Below are 15,159 nucleotides of genomic sequence, written 5' to 3' on the forward strand. Positions count from 1 at the left end.
ATTTATGAAACCCGCGTCGAATGTATCCCATTATTTTCGATTCTCTAGGTCAAATTTAATTCATACATACGTACCTATGCGCATGTGTATATATCTACATAAATATAAACATGTACATGTTTTTTATGAGACATAGTACTACTAGTACTATTGCCTTGCCTTGCCTTGCCTTTTGGGAAAAGAATAGAAACCATTTATTGGTTCGCTTTTGTGTGGTTCGCGTGATTTCTCCACCTTTCATCATTCCTCGAGAAAAACACACTAGAAGTGTCATAACTTGTGTACGGTATTCATTTGAGTGCCATAACTTTTAAAACGTTTACTTAAGTGCCATAACTTTCAAAAATTATTCACTTGAGTATTATGTCGGAGTAAAATCGTTTACTTAAATGCTATATTAACTTTTCGCGCGTGCCATGTCGCCTTTCCGGCGTACTACAACAACTTTTTTGGCGAGCCACGTCAGCTTTCTGGCTGCCGCGTCAATTTTTTCGGTGTCCACTTCAATATGGCACTCAAGTGAACGATTTTTGAAAATTATGGCACTTAAGTGAACGCCGTACAAAAGTTATAACACTTTTAATATACTTTTCCCTCATTCCTCCGTCCGTATAGTCGCTACTCAATTCTTCCATAAGATTCCATTTGAGGTCCACTAGCAGGAAGAACACTACAATTTTCTTGAGCATCAAATTTAGATGAAGTTAGAATATGAGAAGGGCAACCGTACGATTGAATTTGCCTATTTATGGGTTCCTAAATCAAATCAAATCAAAGAATTTCCAGTTTTAATATACATGATCACGAATTTAGACATAAATCTAACACGTACAAGATACACATAATATGAAAAACATTTGAATGATTTGCAAAAAAATATATGATGTATCAATAACATCTAAACAATATCTCTAACTAGGGGTGATTGGTTTGAGGTCCGTCTAAGTTCTACTTGAAACGTACCCGTCGGAACAGGTTTCTCCTTTTTTTTTTTTTTTGTGAAATCTGAAACCTACCTCGCACACTCTAGAATTTGGAAACAGTCAATTTTTTTTTATGATATTTGTCATCTTTAGTTAAGCAAAATGAAAGCAAATGAAACAAAAAAAAAAAATGAAAGTTTCTCATTTGTCAATAGCAGCAATCCATAAAAGATGTATGCGTAAAATAAAATAAACAATTATAAGTTCAAAACACGTAACATAATACATAAACTATAAAAGTACCGTTAGCAACACGGTACACAAACACAGCCCCGCAATGGTGTAGATTCCTAAAAATGTGGAATCGGGAATCGGATCACGTCTCACCAGCACCTACACAATCAATTGGTGTAGGTACCGACACTTAATATTTTAAGGTGAAGTTCATTCATTGTGGGGTTGTGTATGTGTACCCTGTTGCTAAGGGTACATCTATATAGTTCTCGCGAAAGTGCACTTTACCTTAAAAAATCTAAATTAGAGTGCCTGTACCCACACCACAAGAAGACCAGCCACAAGATATATACTATGAATATGGGGAATACATTGTTTGCAATCGCTCAAGTATTTCTCAGCCCTAGGTTACACTCAAAGCAAAACCCATAAGTGCTACTTCACAATCTTTCGGAAAAAACTCACAAAGAAAAAACCTTAGCACTCCTCTTGTTTTACTCCGGATGGTAATATTTGTATCCGAAAGACACTCTAATTAGGAATTTGTTAGGATTATCCCACATCGATTGTGGAAGGAACTAGTGGTTGATTTATAAGTGCGAGAAAAAAACCTTATCCTCGAACTAGTTTTTGGGATAAGTTGGGGTTATCCCACATCGATTGTGGAAGGAACTAGCGGTTGATTTATAAGTGCGAGAAAAAACCTTATCCTCTGAACTAGTTTTTGGGATAAGAGAGGCCCAAGACCATCCAATACCGGCATTAGAGCCAACATTCACACGGGAAATATTCAGGTTATTGCCCCTCCGACCTAACACTCGAGAAAAGGAGGCTGGTGGTCAATTTATAAGTATAAGGAAAAACATCATCCTTTGAACTAGCTTTTCGGCATGAGAGATGCTCAAGACTTACCCAACACCTCTCAAACTAAGAAACCCGCTTGAATCGGGTTTTTATTATTAGCTCAATTTGAGGACATTTTTTTCAACAGTGTACATCCGCAATTTTTCTTTTCGGGATCACCTCTTTGTAGACAACAATCGATGACTCGGCTAGCAGAGGCCGAGTAAGAAGAGACAAAGGCAAGAAATCAATGTCGAGAGCCATTAATCACATTTGGGAGGTGTTGACACTTAAAATAATCCAAGAGAGACTCGTGACAAGCACGTGAGGAAGCGATAATCAGCTACGGGAAGGGACACTGAAGCAAGGAACGTATCAATTAGAAAGATGCCACGTGTCGGAATAAATTCTGGCGCCGCTTCCTTCTAGAGCAAGAAAAGCGCGCGGAGGGAGGCCACGATCGAAGCGGTTGGCGGTAATCCCCACGAGGTAAAAAGAAAAGGCGCGAAGACTGGGAAACCGTCATCCACGTGGCTTGTGGAAAAAAGCAAAGCGTGGGGCCAAAGGAAGAAACCGTTTAGCGGTTACCAAAGAGCTTGCCTATAAATACCTCGCAATAGCAAGATACACACACAACAAATCCAAAACACTTGCATTTTCAAAACTAGCTCTTAGCTCTTAACCTTTAGCCTAGCCTAGCTGTAGTTTTCGGATCCCCGTCGTCGATTCAATTCCGACGAGTATCATATCCAAAGTTAGGTGTCGTCGATTAGATTTCGGCGTCTGCTCATTAGGTCCAGTGCCGTCGATTAAATTCCGGTGTTGCACCCTTCACCCATCTTGTCCAGTACCGTCGATTCAATTCCGGTATTGTGTCCTACAATTCCCCGTCCAGTGCTGTTGATTAAATTCCAACATTGTGTCCTATATCATCTCCCGATCCTGTCGATTCAATTCTAGGGTCACGTCGACCGTTGTCACATATTGTTACTATTGCATATTGGGCCGTCGAAGTTGTCGAAAGCATGTTTGTAACGCGCCCTTTTGTGTAAGTCTATCGCATTTGACACTCTCTGTCCAAAACCGACCCGTAACTCCTTTTCGGAAAACGAACGGATTAAGTTCGATAAAAGATTCCCGCGTAAGTAACCTTCTTTGGGCCAAAGTCAATTTGGGCCTAGAACCCATAACCAGCAAAGCCCCGTCGAAGGATTTCAACGCGCAACAATCTTTTTTGGCACGCCCAGTGGGACCTTTGGTGTCGGTTCGAGAGAAGTGCTATGCCACGCATACGAAGATGTAACAACATAGACAGTGGTGGAGACGAACCCCAGGAAGAAATACAACGAATGGAGTCATCCACGGCCCATCAAGAGGACGTCGAGGTCTCTCGACAGAACGTTGAGGAGCCAAGGAGAAATCCAGAAATGACGCCTGTCATGCTAACATCGATAAGGTGGACCATCGAAGAAGTCCAGAACGAGTTTGCTGATCACATGGTCCAACGGATGACCGAGGTTGTCGGGCCATTAATCATCAACACGTATCACGAATGTGCTGCAGGACAACATGGGATTACAATTAACCCACCTCATGCTCAAGAAGGGAATGGTTTCGTACCAGCAGCAAGTGGCGGTTTACCAGTAACAATACCGCCAAATATAGGCCTTGCGGGACAGAATACTCAGCCTTTAGCACCTCCGCGGATTCTGCAACGAGGAGAGGCGTTACCGGCCAACGAACCTAGACCCCAAGTAAATGCATACACGGGTATGTTCCATAGACATCCTATTCGACAAGATATACCTGCGGATACCGTTATGTTTCCGGGACACCCTGTTCGACAAGACGAGAATATTGCTCGTCGGGAGGTAGCTGCCCAACATAACCCTGTCCCTATCAATGAACAACCAGCACCCATGATTATCGAAAATCAAGGGGCGGTGCCCTTTAGGGGGCAATGGCAGGCTAGGGGGCAAGACCAATTACCCCAAGCCAGGGGGCAAGGACAAGATGGACACCGGGCCATACGACCTGGATATCGCCAGATGAATCGGGCCCTTCAACCACCAGGTCCCGAGCCAATGTTTCAGCCCGTTGTGCAACCCATATATCATCCGCCACAACCTGGATATCAAATGCCATATCAACCGCAGTACCATCAGCCGGTGTTCGATCGGGCACCCGTATACATTGACCCGATGGTAGGATACCGGGCTAATGTTTACCGTAAACCGTACCCGGATTGGATGGATACGATCCCGTATCCAAGAGGGTTTAAAATACCCGAGTTCACACTTTTTACTGGCGAGGATGATCACCCACGTATGAACATATCAACCGTTTTCTAGCACTATGTGGGGATGCTACACATGCGGATCACTGGAAATTAAGGCTCTTTCCATTATCCTTGTCAAAAACAGCCTTTACGTGGTATACCGCACTACCACCCAATTCGGTGTTGACATGGGAGCAGATGGAACGTTTGTTTCATGGCCAATTTCAAAGGGCGGTGTCGAACTTGTCGGTAGCGGATTTGTCGACAATGAAGCAAATGACAAACGAGACGGTCGACCGCTTTATTGCAAGGTTTAAACGGGCTAGGAACAAATGCTTAATCCCTTTACCGTAAAAGACATTCGCCGAGTTCGCTTTCAACGGATTGAAATTCGAAATACGAGATAGGATGGTGGGGCATCCATGTGCAGATCTATTCGAATTATCCACGATGGCAACGAAGCACGAAAGCCTGCTCAAAGAAAGAGACAAAAGGCATACCCGAAGAGGAGATGTAAGTTTTGTCGAGCCACCCGATTTCGACGAAGAGTCAACGGAGCCTGTCGAAGTAGCCGTCGCCCAATTAACCATCGACAAGCCATACACTTGCCAAGCATCGAAGACAGCAAGGATGAAAGAAAAGTCAACTGTAATGGCTAAAACAAAAGAGGCAGTGTACTATTCATTCGACGCGAATCGGGCGGAAGAAATTTTCGACATACTACGGGCCGACGGACAAATCGAGCCGACTGAAGGGCGTAAGATACCGTCCAAAGAAGAATTAGCGGGGAAGAAGTATTGCAAATGGCACCACTCATGGAGCCATAACACGTCGGATTGTTTAGTCCTCAAAAAGAACATTCAAGAAGCAATTCGACAAGGAAAGATCAAATTCGGCGAGGACAAAGGGAAACCCCCGATGGATGTGGACATCGATCCTTTTCCAAGAATGACCGGAATGGTGTCTTTAAAGCGATCGAGTAAAGGGCATACGTCAACGAATTTATGCGCTCATTGCGGGCGAAAATTGGGAAACGTGAGTTCACCCGAGGAAGGGTACCAAAAGGGCGGTCGAATTAGTCGGAGGGACAAGACGCTTTTTCACATTGAAAGTACCGGACCTCGAAGAAATCCCAACCATCAGAGAACTTATAAGTCATTTAAGCAGAGATACGACGAGGGGGACCCTACAATTGGTACTTTAGGTGAGCCAAGCGGCAAGTTTGATTATTACGTGAGCTATGGTCCACCAACCTCACATCCTCAAGAAAGAGTCCACTATGGATAGGGAAAGGAGTTCGACGTAAACTTTCGACAAGGCCTTCATAAGCCACATCGTCGACGCACTCTTAAGATACCAAGCAACCTTGTCGAGGGATCGTGGTATGAGGTAACGGAGGACCAAGAAAAGGAGAAAATCTTGACCCAAACTCGGAAGAGAAGGGTGCAAAGAAAGAATAGGGTCCGCATACTACGGCAACGGGAGAATCCAGCCGGTCACGACTCGATGGCAACAGCTCCTAACCACACCAAACCGAGGAGGCCAAGAAATCTGGTTTGGCGGCGACGATTGGAAGAGACACACCCAGCTCAAGAAAAAGAGGACAAGGGTACAAGGACACGTAAAACATCTGCGTCCAAACCTCGATTTAAAACCTCTGCTAGCGGGTAAGTTTCCCCCCTTAGTTCTTGCATGGTACGAGTTAAATTACCACACGAGTTTCGACTTGAGTCGACCTCAGGTGACGGCGGCAACAAGGAAACGACACAAGAAAAGGAAGGGGCTCGGTTTTGCTTCGGCGATGAAGAAACCATGGAATTCAGAAAACCCATGGAGGATCTCTCAAATCATTTGAGGTCGCTCAATATAAATGCCAAGATCAACGGGCGGCCAGTAATGAAAGTCTTGGTGGATGGGGGTTCAACGTTAAATCTCATTCCATACCGTTTCTTCAAGAAAATAGGAAGGAATGATGACGAAATAATCACACCGAATATACAGGTTGTCGATTTCACCGGCGAAATTACTCAAGTAAAGGGAGTATATGTCGTTGACCCGACCGTCGGATCTAAAACACCGAGGACGTCCTTCTGCGTTGTCGACGCTAACGGATCTTATAACTTGCTGTTGGGACGAGATTGGATACATGGAAACCAATGTGTCCCATCGACACTTCACCAGATGCTAGCATTTTGGAATGGGGACAAAGTGGAATATGTAAAAGCAAATCCCCGGACTTGTGTTACCTGGACCCGTATATCCGGTAGGGATAAAGTGATGCCGGATGATTGCCTTCGCATATCTAAGCCGCCTGAAGTGGACCCAAGAGATATTGCATTCTGCCGTTTCGACAAAGGGAGTACCGAGTGGATCCCAAGAAAGGAACCGGTGGAACCGATCGACCGGTTTTCCGATGGAAAGTCGGTCATTTGCGCAAAACCTCGCCGAGAGGTATGCGGCCTACTGGGCCGAGCAAAGTGACCAAGCCCGACAGCTTGCAGACAGCATTTTAGATTTTGGAGACTCCCCAATTAAGGAGGACGACAAGGTAATTCAAGCTCAAGACCCATTGGAAGAGGTCAATCTCGGAGATGAGGCCTGTCCTCAACCTACTTATGTAAGCCAACTACTCGATTAGAGATACAAGGTTCAAATGGTAAACCTATTGAAAAAATATAAGGATTGTTTTGCCTGGAATTACCATGAGATGCCTGGTCTCTCGAGGAGTATAGTTGAGCATCGATTACCAATTAAAAGAGGATTTCGACCACACCAACAAGCCGCTAGAAGATTCGCTCCCGAAGTGATCCTTAAAGTTAAGGAGGAAATCGAGCGTCTCCTTTTGGCCGGATTCATAAGATCAGCAAGGTATGTCGAATGGTTGTCGAATATTGTGCCTGTCAAGAAGAAGAACGGCAAACTCCGAGTGTGTGTTGATTTCCAAGACATTAATGCGGCCACCCCGAAAGACGAGTACCGGATGCCCATCGCCGATATGTTGATCGATTCGACATCCAATAATGAAATGATGTCCCTCATGGACGGGTATTCTGGGTACAATCGGATATTTATAGCGGCGGAGGATGTACACAAGACAGCATTTAGATGCCCCGGGGCTATTGGTACGTTCGAATGGGTCGTCATGCCTTTCGGTTTGAAGAATGCTGGTGCTACGTATCAAAGGGCGATGAATTACATTTTCCATGACATGATTGGGGAATTCATGGAGGTCTATATCGACGATGTCATCGTCAAGACAGACCATGTAAGTCATCCGAACCACCTAGAGCAAGCTTTTGAGAGAATGCGCAAATTTAAGTTAAAAATGAATCCTTTGAAATGCGCTTTCGGGATAAAAGCCGGCAATTTCCTTGGTTTTCTAGTTCATCAAAGAGGTATAGAGGTAGACATGAATAAAGCTAAAGCTATTTCGTAGTTGCCATCTCCCGATAATAAAAAACAGCTGCAAATGCTAATCGGGAAATTAAATTTCTTGCGGCGTTTTATAGCTAACCTCTCGGGAAAAATCGAAGTTTTCACCCCATTGCTCAAATTGAAGAATGAGCGAGAGTTTGTGTGGGAAGAGAAACATCAGGTGGCTTTCGACAGGCTAAAAGAATATCTCGTCAAGCCACCGGTGTTGACGCCACCAAAGGCGGGACGGCCATTGAAGTTGTATTTATCGGCCGCCGATACAACAATCGGGAGTATGCTGGCTCAAGAAAACGATGAAGGAAAAGAGCAGGCCGTGTACTACCTAAGTAGGATGCTCAACGATGCCGAGACGAGATACACGTCCATCGAAAAACTATGTTTATCATCGTACTACGCCTGTACAAAATTACGACATTATATGTTGCCGACTACGGTACAAGTAATTTGTAAAACAGACGTGATTAAGTACATGTTATCCAGGCCAATCATTAGGGGCCGGATTGCAAAATGGGCGTTCACTCTAATAGAAATCGATCTGATTTATGTGCCGCTCAAAGCAGTAAAAGGGCAGGCAATATCCGATTTCATTACCGAATACCCTTCAGGTTTAAAAGTGGAGGATGATGAAAATTATCTTGGTATTGCGCCTTGGATATTATATTTCGATGGGTCGGTGGCATCCGATTCAGCGGGCGCGAGAATCATGGTTATATCACCTTTTCGACAGAAAACAAAACTCATATTCAAGCTTGACTTTGAATGCTCAAACAACCAATCCGAATATGAAGCCCCGATCGTGGGATCGAATGTTTTAATTGACATGGGGATCGGGTCAATTAAAGTGAAAGGCGATTCTCAGGTGGTGATCAAACAGCTAAATGGTGAGTATCAATGTTTGAATGAAAACATTATTAGGCATCACCACCTGGCAAAAGAATTGTTGTCAAAGTTCGTCGAATACGAGCTAATCCATGTCAAGAGGAGTGAAAATTCAGAAGCTAATGAATTGGCTCGGATGGCATCGGGATATCGTATATTGAAGGAACTAGCGGACCACATCATTACTCGGGTAAGGACCTTACCATCGATAGATGCTCGGGTAATGATGATTGAGCAATCTGAAAGCTCGGGAGAAACCGGCGGCCAACAAGATTGGAGAACCCCTTTGGTAAACTACTTGAAAAACCCAAGTTCTGGCAGTAGGGACTTCAAAAGAAAAGCCTTAAAATATCTGTTGATCGACAATGAGCTATATCGAAAGACAATCGACGGATTGCTTCTCAAATGCTTGGGGCGGGAGGAAGCAATGCTAGTCATGACGGAAGTCCATGAAGGGATCTGTGGTGCGCATCAAATTGGATTGAAAACAAAGTGGTTGTTAAGGCGACATGGGTATTTTTGGCCAACAATCACCCAAGACCGCATTGACTACGCGAAAGGGTGTCAATCATGCCAAAGGCATGGACCAATCCAGCAAGTACCTGCCGCACCGATGAACCCAATTATCAAGCCGTGGCCTTTTCGAGGTTGGGCAATGGACATAGTAGGGAAAATTTATCCTCCCTCGTCGAAGAAACACAGTTTTATTTTAGTGGCCACGGATTACTTCACGAAATGGGTCGAAGCGGCGTCGTACAAAAGCGTGACACAAAAAACAGTCAGGGAGTTCATCGAAGAGCGAATTATTCATCGATTTGGGATTCCGGAGACTATCACTGCCGACCAAGGGACGGTCTTCACAGGTCAAGAAGTACGGGATTTCACTAAGTCGAGGGGCATCAAGATGATTCATTCGACACCCTACTACGCTCAAGCTAATGGCCAAGCGGAAGCTTCCAACAAAATTATCATCGGATTGATTAAAAAGCATTTGGAGGACAACCCAAGGGAATAGGACTCATTTTTGTCGACGGTGTTATGGGCTTATCGAACTTCCAAAAGATCAAGCACCGGAGTCACTCCTTACATGCTAACATATGGGCAAGAGGCCGTGTTACTCTTGGAGATCACGGTGCAATCATTGAGAGTGAAGCTTCAAGATGGTATGGCTAAAGAACAATACGATGAAATGATGTACGCCAACATTGATGAATTGGGAGAAAACCGAGCCGCAGCACTGGAGAAATTAATGGCTCAGAAGCGAAGGGTTGCCAAAGCTTACAACAAACACGTGAAAGTTAAGCGTTTCGACGTGGGAGACTTGGTGTGGAAGACTATTTTACCTATGAACCTCGACAGCGAAAAGTTCGGCAAATGGTCGTCGAAGTGGGAAGGACCATACTTGATAGTAGACGTCCTCCCGGGAAATGCATATCGAGTAATGGAAATTGATGGAAGAGAACTACAACGCTCAATCAACGGGAAGTATTTAAAAAAGTTCTACCCATCGATGTGGGAAATGCAGGAAGGGTTAGAGGACAAGGAGTGAGAAAATCCAATTCATTCATAAAACTTCAATACATCCCTCACTCTCTCTTTCCCCATCTTTCTCTCCTTCTCTCTCCTTCTCTCTTCCTTTCTCTCTCTCTTCCGCTTGCCCCAGCAAACCTTCACTGGAAGTGCTCCCCGAAACGAACCACGAAGCCTCGCAGCCGGCACTCCAACTTGGCGTTCTCTTCCCGCGCGCGGTGATGGGCTTCAGCCAACTCTTCCAGTGTCGCCTCCAGCCTGTCCTTCTAGCCCTCCAGCCGCTAAAGGTGCTCTTTCTGACCCCCGAGAAGACCATTGGTAGAGTCCAACATGGCCTTCGGACCCTCCAAAGGGGCCCCAATGGAAGCCAAGGAACGGGTCTCGCGGGCTTCAGCCAATTCATGTTCCCGCTGCTCGGTTTCCTTCAGAGGCCTTCGCAAGTGTCGCTGGCCGGTAGTCGGGCGATCGGAAACAATGTTCCGAAGTTGAAGGACGCTACCATGAGAGGCATGGAGGGCTTCTTGGACGTTGCAGAGTTCCTTGTGCACCACTTCTCCGTTCTCAATCTCTTCGATCTTACACCAAACTTCATGTTCGGTGAGATCATCTTGAGACATGGTCGCCAGATTCCGGCGAAACTTATCCAGCCCGTAGTCGAAGAGCGTGACAAACTCTTCGTAGTTTGAGGCGCAGAACGGTTGAGCAGGTTGTGAAGTTTATCAAGGGCTCGCGGTTTCACCACCAGCATGGTGTAGGTGTAACTCGGAAGGGAGATAATCTCCCTCCGGATAGCCGAGAACTCACGGCTGAAGTATGTAGGGGGAGACGAAGCCGTAGAAGAAGAAGCACGCTCCATTAAGGCTTTGAGGAAGTTTTCTTTAAGAATCAAAGGCAGAAGGGTTTGGATGAAGACGCACTCCAAGCAAGTGACCCTATTTATAGATAAAGGCCAAGGAACGGTTCGTCCCACGATGTCGAGTATCCGCCCACGACCTTCCGACGATCGAGGCAGTAAATGATAGTGGACGGTTATCGAGGCGAGAAGGTATATCGCGATTGGTGAAACACATAAGCAACCATAATGGCGCGAGTGGCGGGTTTTCCGCCGGCTATTAACCACGACGAACCGTCATGACGATTTGAATTCAGAAGAAGAAATCGGAAACGACGCCTTTCATTAAATGCCGCATGGAAAAAGGGTGATCCTGAGAAGATCGCGTCATGATGAACTTTGGAGAATTGACACTAAGACCGGCGGTTCAATGATAGAATAAGATGATAAGGACAGGTGGCATTAATATGGAACTAGCAACAGCGGACTACAATACGTGCTGTTCAAGACTTAAGACGAAACTATGAAGTTGCATTTCACTGTTGCGGTTGGCGTCAACAATTGCCTCCTTTCGATGACCGGCTTGCATCATATCAAGGTGCGGTGATTCGCAAATTGCCTCTTGCTGTTTGATTGCCTTCAATTGTGCAGATAGTACTTGCAGGGTGGTACAACCGTCACTTTCCAGGGTATCAAGAACACTACGTCGATAAGCCGACTCATTGTCAGCAAGAAGGGAATCTGTTTCCAACTTGTCGATAATCACTAGTTCACGCTGCCTTATCCTGAAGGACCTTAAAGTCGAGCTAAATATGAGGAAGAGTTCATTAATGGCAAATCCAAGGGCACGACATTGGACCGGATAGGGCAAATGGGCCAGAAAAGCAAGGAGAGCTTTGATCTCGTCCTCGACGCACGCTTGGTTACATATGTAGGCATATCCTCCTCCTAGTAAGTCATGCAGGCGTGACCACTTGCCGCGAAGGTATGAATAGTCGCAGCGAAGAGTATTCGATGGGCCAGCCGAGGCACTCGCCATGTTCATATGAACAACCCACGATTTGTTGGGTAAGTCATCCGTGCGGCCATCAGAAGCCGGTGAATCATCCGGGAAGAAAGTCGGATCAATAATTACATCAAGCAAGAATGCAGAGAAGTGCCCACTTTCATTATCAGATTGTCTATATCAACAAAGGGTTTACCTTCATCGATTGGTTGCTCAAGTATGATGCTCGGAATAACGAAAGAAGCGTGTCTTCTTAGAGGATGCAGCAAGCCCAATGAGTGCCGACGGACTTTCGAAAGGACGTCCATTGCACGGGTCGAGAACAAAGAGGAGCGGTAGGAGAGCCACCACTTGTCGAAAAATGAGGTACTACAAGAGTGGCCAGAGAAGCCGACAAATACAAAACGTCCGAGAACAGCATGTACAACTTCGATATGGCCCATCGGGTCGGTCACCTCCTTTCTGCGACGAGAAAAAGGAAAATTCATGGAATACACCACCGGCATTGGAATCCCCTAAGTAAGCCCGAATTGGCGAGAACAATAATGAGGATTATAAATCTCAAATCCTGATGAGAATTTGCCGCCACCGGACAAATTCATGGTTAAGTCATTTGGGATTAACACGCTCATCCGTAAAAGACGAGAATCGGGATCTGCACTGGAGGAGCTATAGATATCATTATCGACGGACAGCCTGGAGAAATCAAAGCTGGGGAGAGACAACGGTTCAATAAGGAAGTCGTCGAAAGCGATAAGATTGTCAGGGGCACAGCGAAGGGCCCGATTGAACGTCATGGGTACATCATCCCTTTTCGAGGATTCGGTCGTCGAAGTGAGCGCTTGATCAAAAAACATATGAGGAAAGTACACTCGGACCCAATGGTGCGGAATCCATAAAGGACCCGAAAAGGGGGCGGGATGATTGTCCATCGGCGAAGATAGAGCATCCGACAATCCCCGATATAATGCAGCCGGGAACATTCGGCCTAGGCCAACATCAACACCACATGCCGGTTCATAGGCCATATCAAGAAATTCTGAGGAAATTCGACATGTGGGGAGACAAAGACATATTTGCAAAGCCAACATAAAGTGAAGGCTGTATGTTCCTCGAGAAGAATGGGTCCCGAAGGTTTTGCATGGCGATCCATGAATTCGCCATATGGCAGGTCAAGGCAAAGGGACATATCAAGGGAAAATTGGTCGTCCGGAGGTTGAGGGTCACCGTCGATAAATGGAGAAAGACCAATCAGAAACCAAATATCAAGAAGGGTAGGGGTCACCGGACCAATAGGCAAAAAGAAACAGTTCGATGACGGTGACCAAAAGCAACACAAACTACCGACGAGGCCATACTCCGAAGGATCAATGAATGTACCGCAAAAGGACAATAGGACATCTATCCCGGCCTGCGCCCAAGTGGTAGCTGCTTCTCCTTCTAATCGTTTGTACCGGTTGTAAAACCGATGGTCGAAGCTTGGGTATGAAGAAAATCTATAGTTACGCGACGACCAAGCAGAGGTACAGATAATAGACCGCTCGAAGAGTAAGACTTCTTGAGAGCAATGGGGAAAGCAAGTAATCAATGAAGAGGGAGGTGGCAAACTTGTGAGATGAGGACCCAAAATTATGTGACCATTGCTGGGTTGGTGATCCATGAAGGATAAGGAAAGTTCCCTTTTGGCCTCATTGTGAGAGAAAGCGTCGAAGCGCGACAAGCGTGGAGCTGCGCGAGTACTCATGTGAACTTGATAGCAAAGTTCGTATGAATTGGCGTTTGGAGGCAATCATTATTTATAAGGGATTTTGAAGTAACCGACTCGGGATTGTGATGCACGTTACTCGGACGTGGGCAATTACATGGATCGTGGCGGAATGCAATACGGAAAATAAGGAGAGAGAAAGGGAGATTTCATTGACGAAAATCGGGATACTGAGCCGTCTTGATCCCTTCAAGCGGTTCGCAGAGTAAACGTTCAAACTTCTTATTTTTATCTATGTACATATTCCTAGTATGATGTCGGTCTACTTCTGCCTACATGACCCGAGCGCAATCGGCTCGTTTCTTCTCTTCTAAGGAAGCTGCGAGCGTTTTCGGTTGATCTTCTATGGAGGATCGACGGGAAAATACTGTCGATCGCCGATTTCGAGTCTCCTCTAGTTCTCTCTCTATCGCTAGCCTCTGTTGCTCCGGGGTAGCCTCCTTCTTATCCAAAGCAGCGAGCTCGTCGACAGCAGATTGAAGGGATTGTTCTCCTTGAGTTACAAGTTGCCTCGCCTCTTGGGTCTCGGAGCCGGGAGAAAAGAGCCGATCGGGAAAGTTCGACGCAGCAAGCACCTTGTCCCGACACTGTCGAAAATGCATGAAGGGAGTATGAAAGTGCTCCAAGAATGTTTTCAGCATGCAGACTAGACCTTCGGGAAGCTTCGCGCTGATTTCCTCTTTGACCGACCACTCCATCACGGATTGGATGTTTCGAATATTCGATGGGTTGTCAACAAAGGAGGCTACCCCTGAATGAACAAGGTCCGAGGGAGCAAGATAGCATGATTCCCGGTTGCTGAAAATCTCGAGTCGGGTGAGCCGCTTGATTCGAGCATACTCGGGTGATCTGAAGAGCGAGAAGATCCAGTAGGATGAGCTTGAACGTCTTCGATGGGCGACGTAAGAAGAGAAGCGGCAGGAAGATCCCGGATAATATCCGCAGATGAAGGATCTTCAGGTGTTGAGGAACCTTCAGCTATTAAAGGAGCTTCGACTATCGGGGTCGGGACAATGGCAAGGGTCATCGAAGAAGGTTCCCCTTGAGGCTCAGTAGGCGAAGGAGCTGCGGGTTCAGACGGATCCTCAGCAATGGCAATATCGCTAGACCCCCCGGCGGGTGGATCAAGATCTACCAAAGAATCTTCGGGACAAACGGTTGGAGACGCTTCGACAAGCCGAAGGACTATCGGAGATTCCACCGGAGATTTGCTCTTCTTCGCTATCATCTTTCGCCGTTTAAGAGAAGTGAGCGTCTCCTCATCAGCTCCGTCGTCGGAATCGTCACCTAACGGCGAGAATAAAGCAAAAATCACCTCGGGCCGATCCTGCGAAGACCCGGGGAAGAAAAAGACCCACCGAAAACGGTCGTCGGACGTTTGCGACCACCAATCGAGAGGGCTCTGGAGGCACCCTTTTTCCCAGTTTCCTTCAA

The sequence above is a fragment of the Rhodamnia argentea genome, chromosome 6, assembly GCF_020921035.1.
Source record: "Rhodamnia argentea isolate NSW1041297 chromosome 6, ASM2092103v1, whole genome shotgun sequence".
In the NCBI taxonomy this organism is placed as follows: Eukaryota; Viridiplantae; Streptophyta; class Magnoliopsida; order Myrtales; family Myrtaceae; genus Rhodamnia; species Rhodamnia argentea.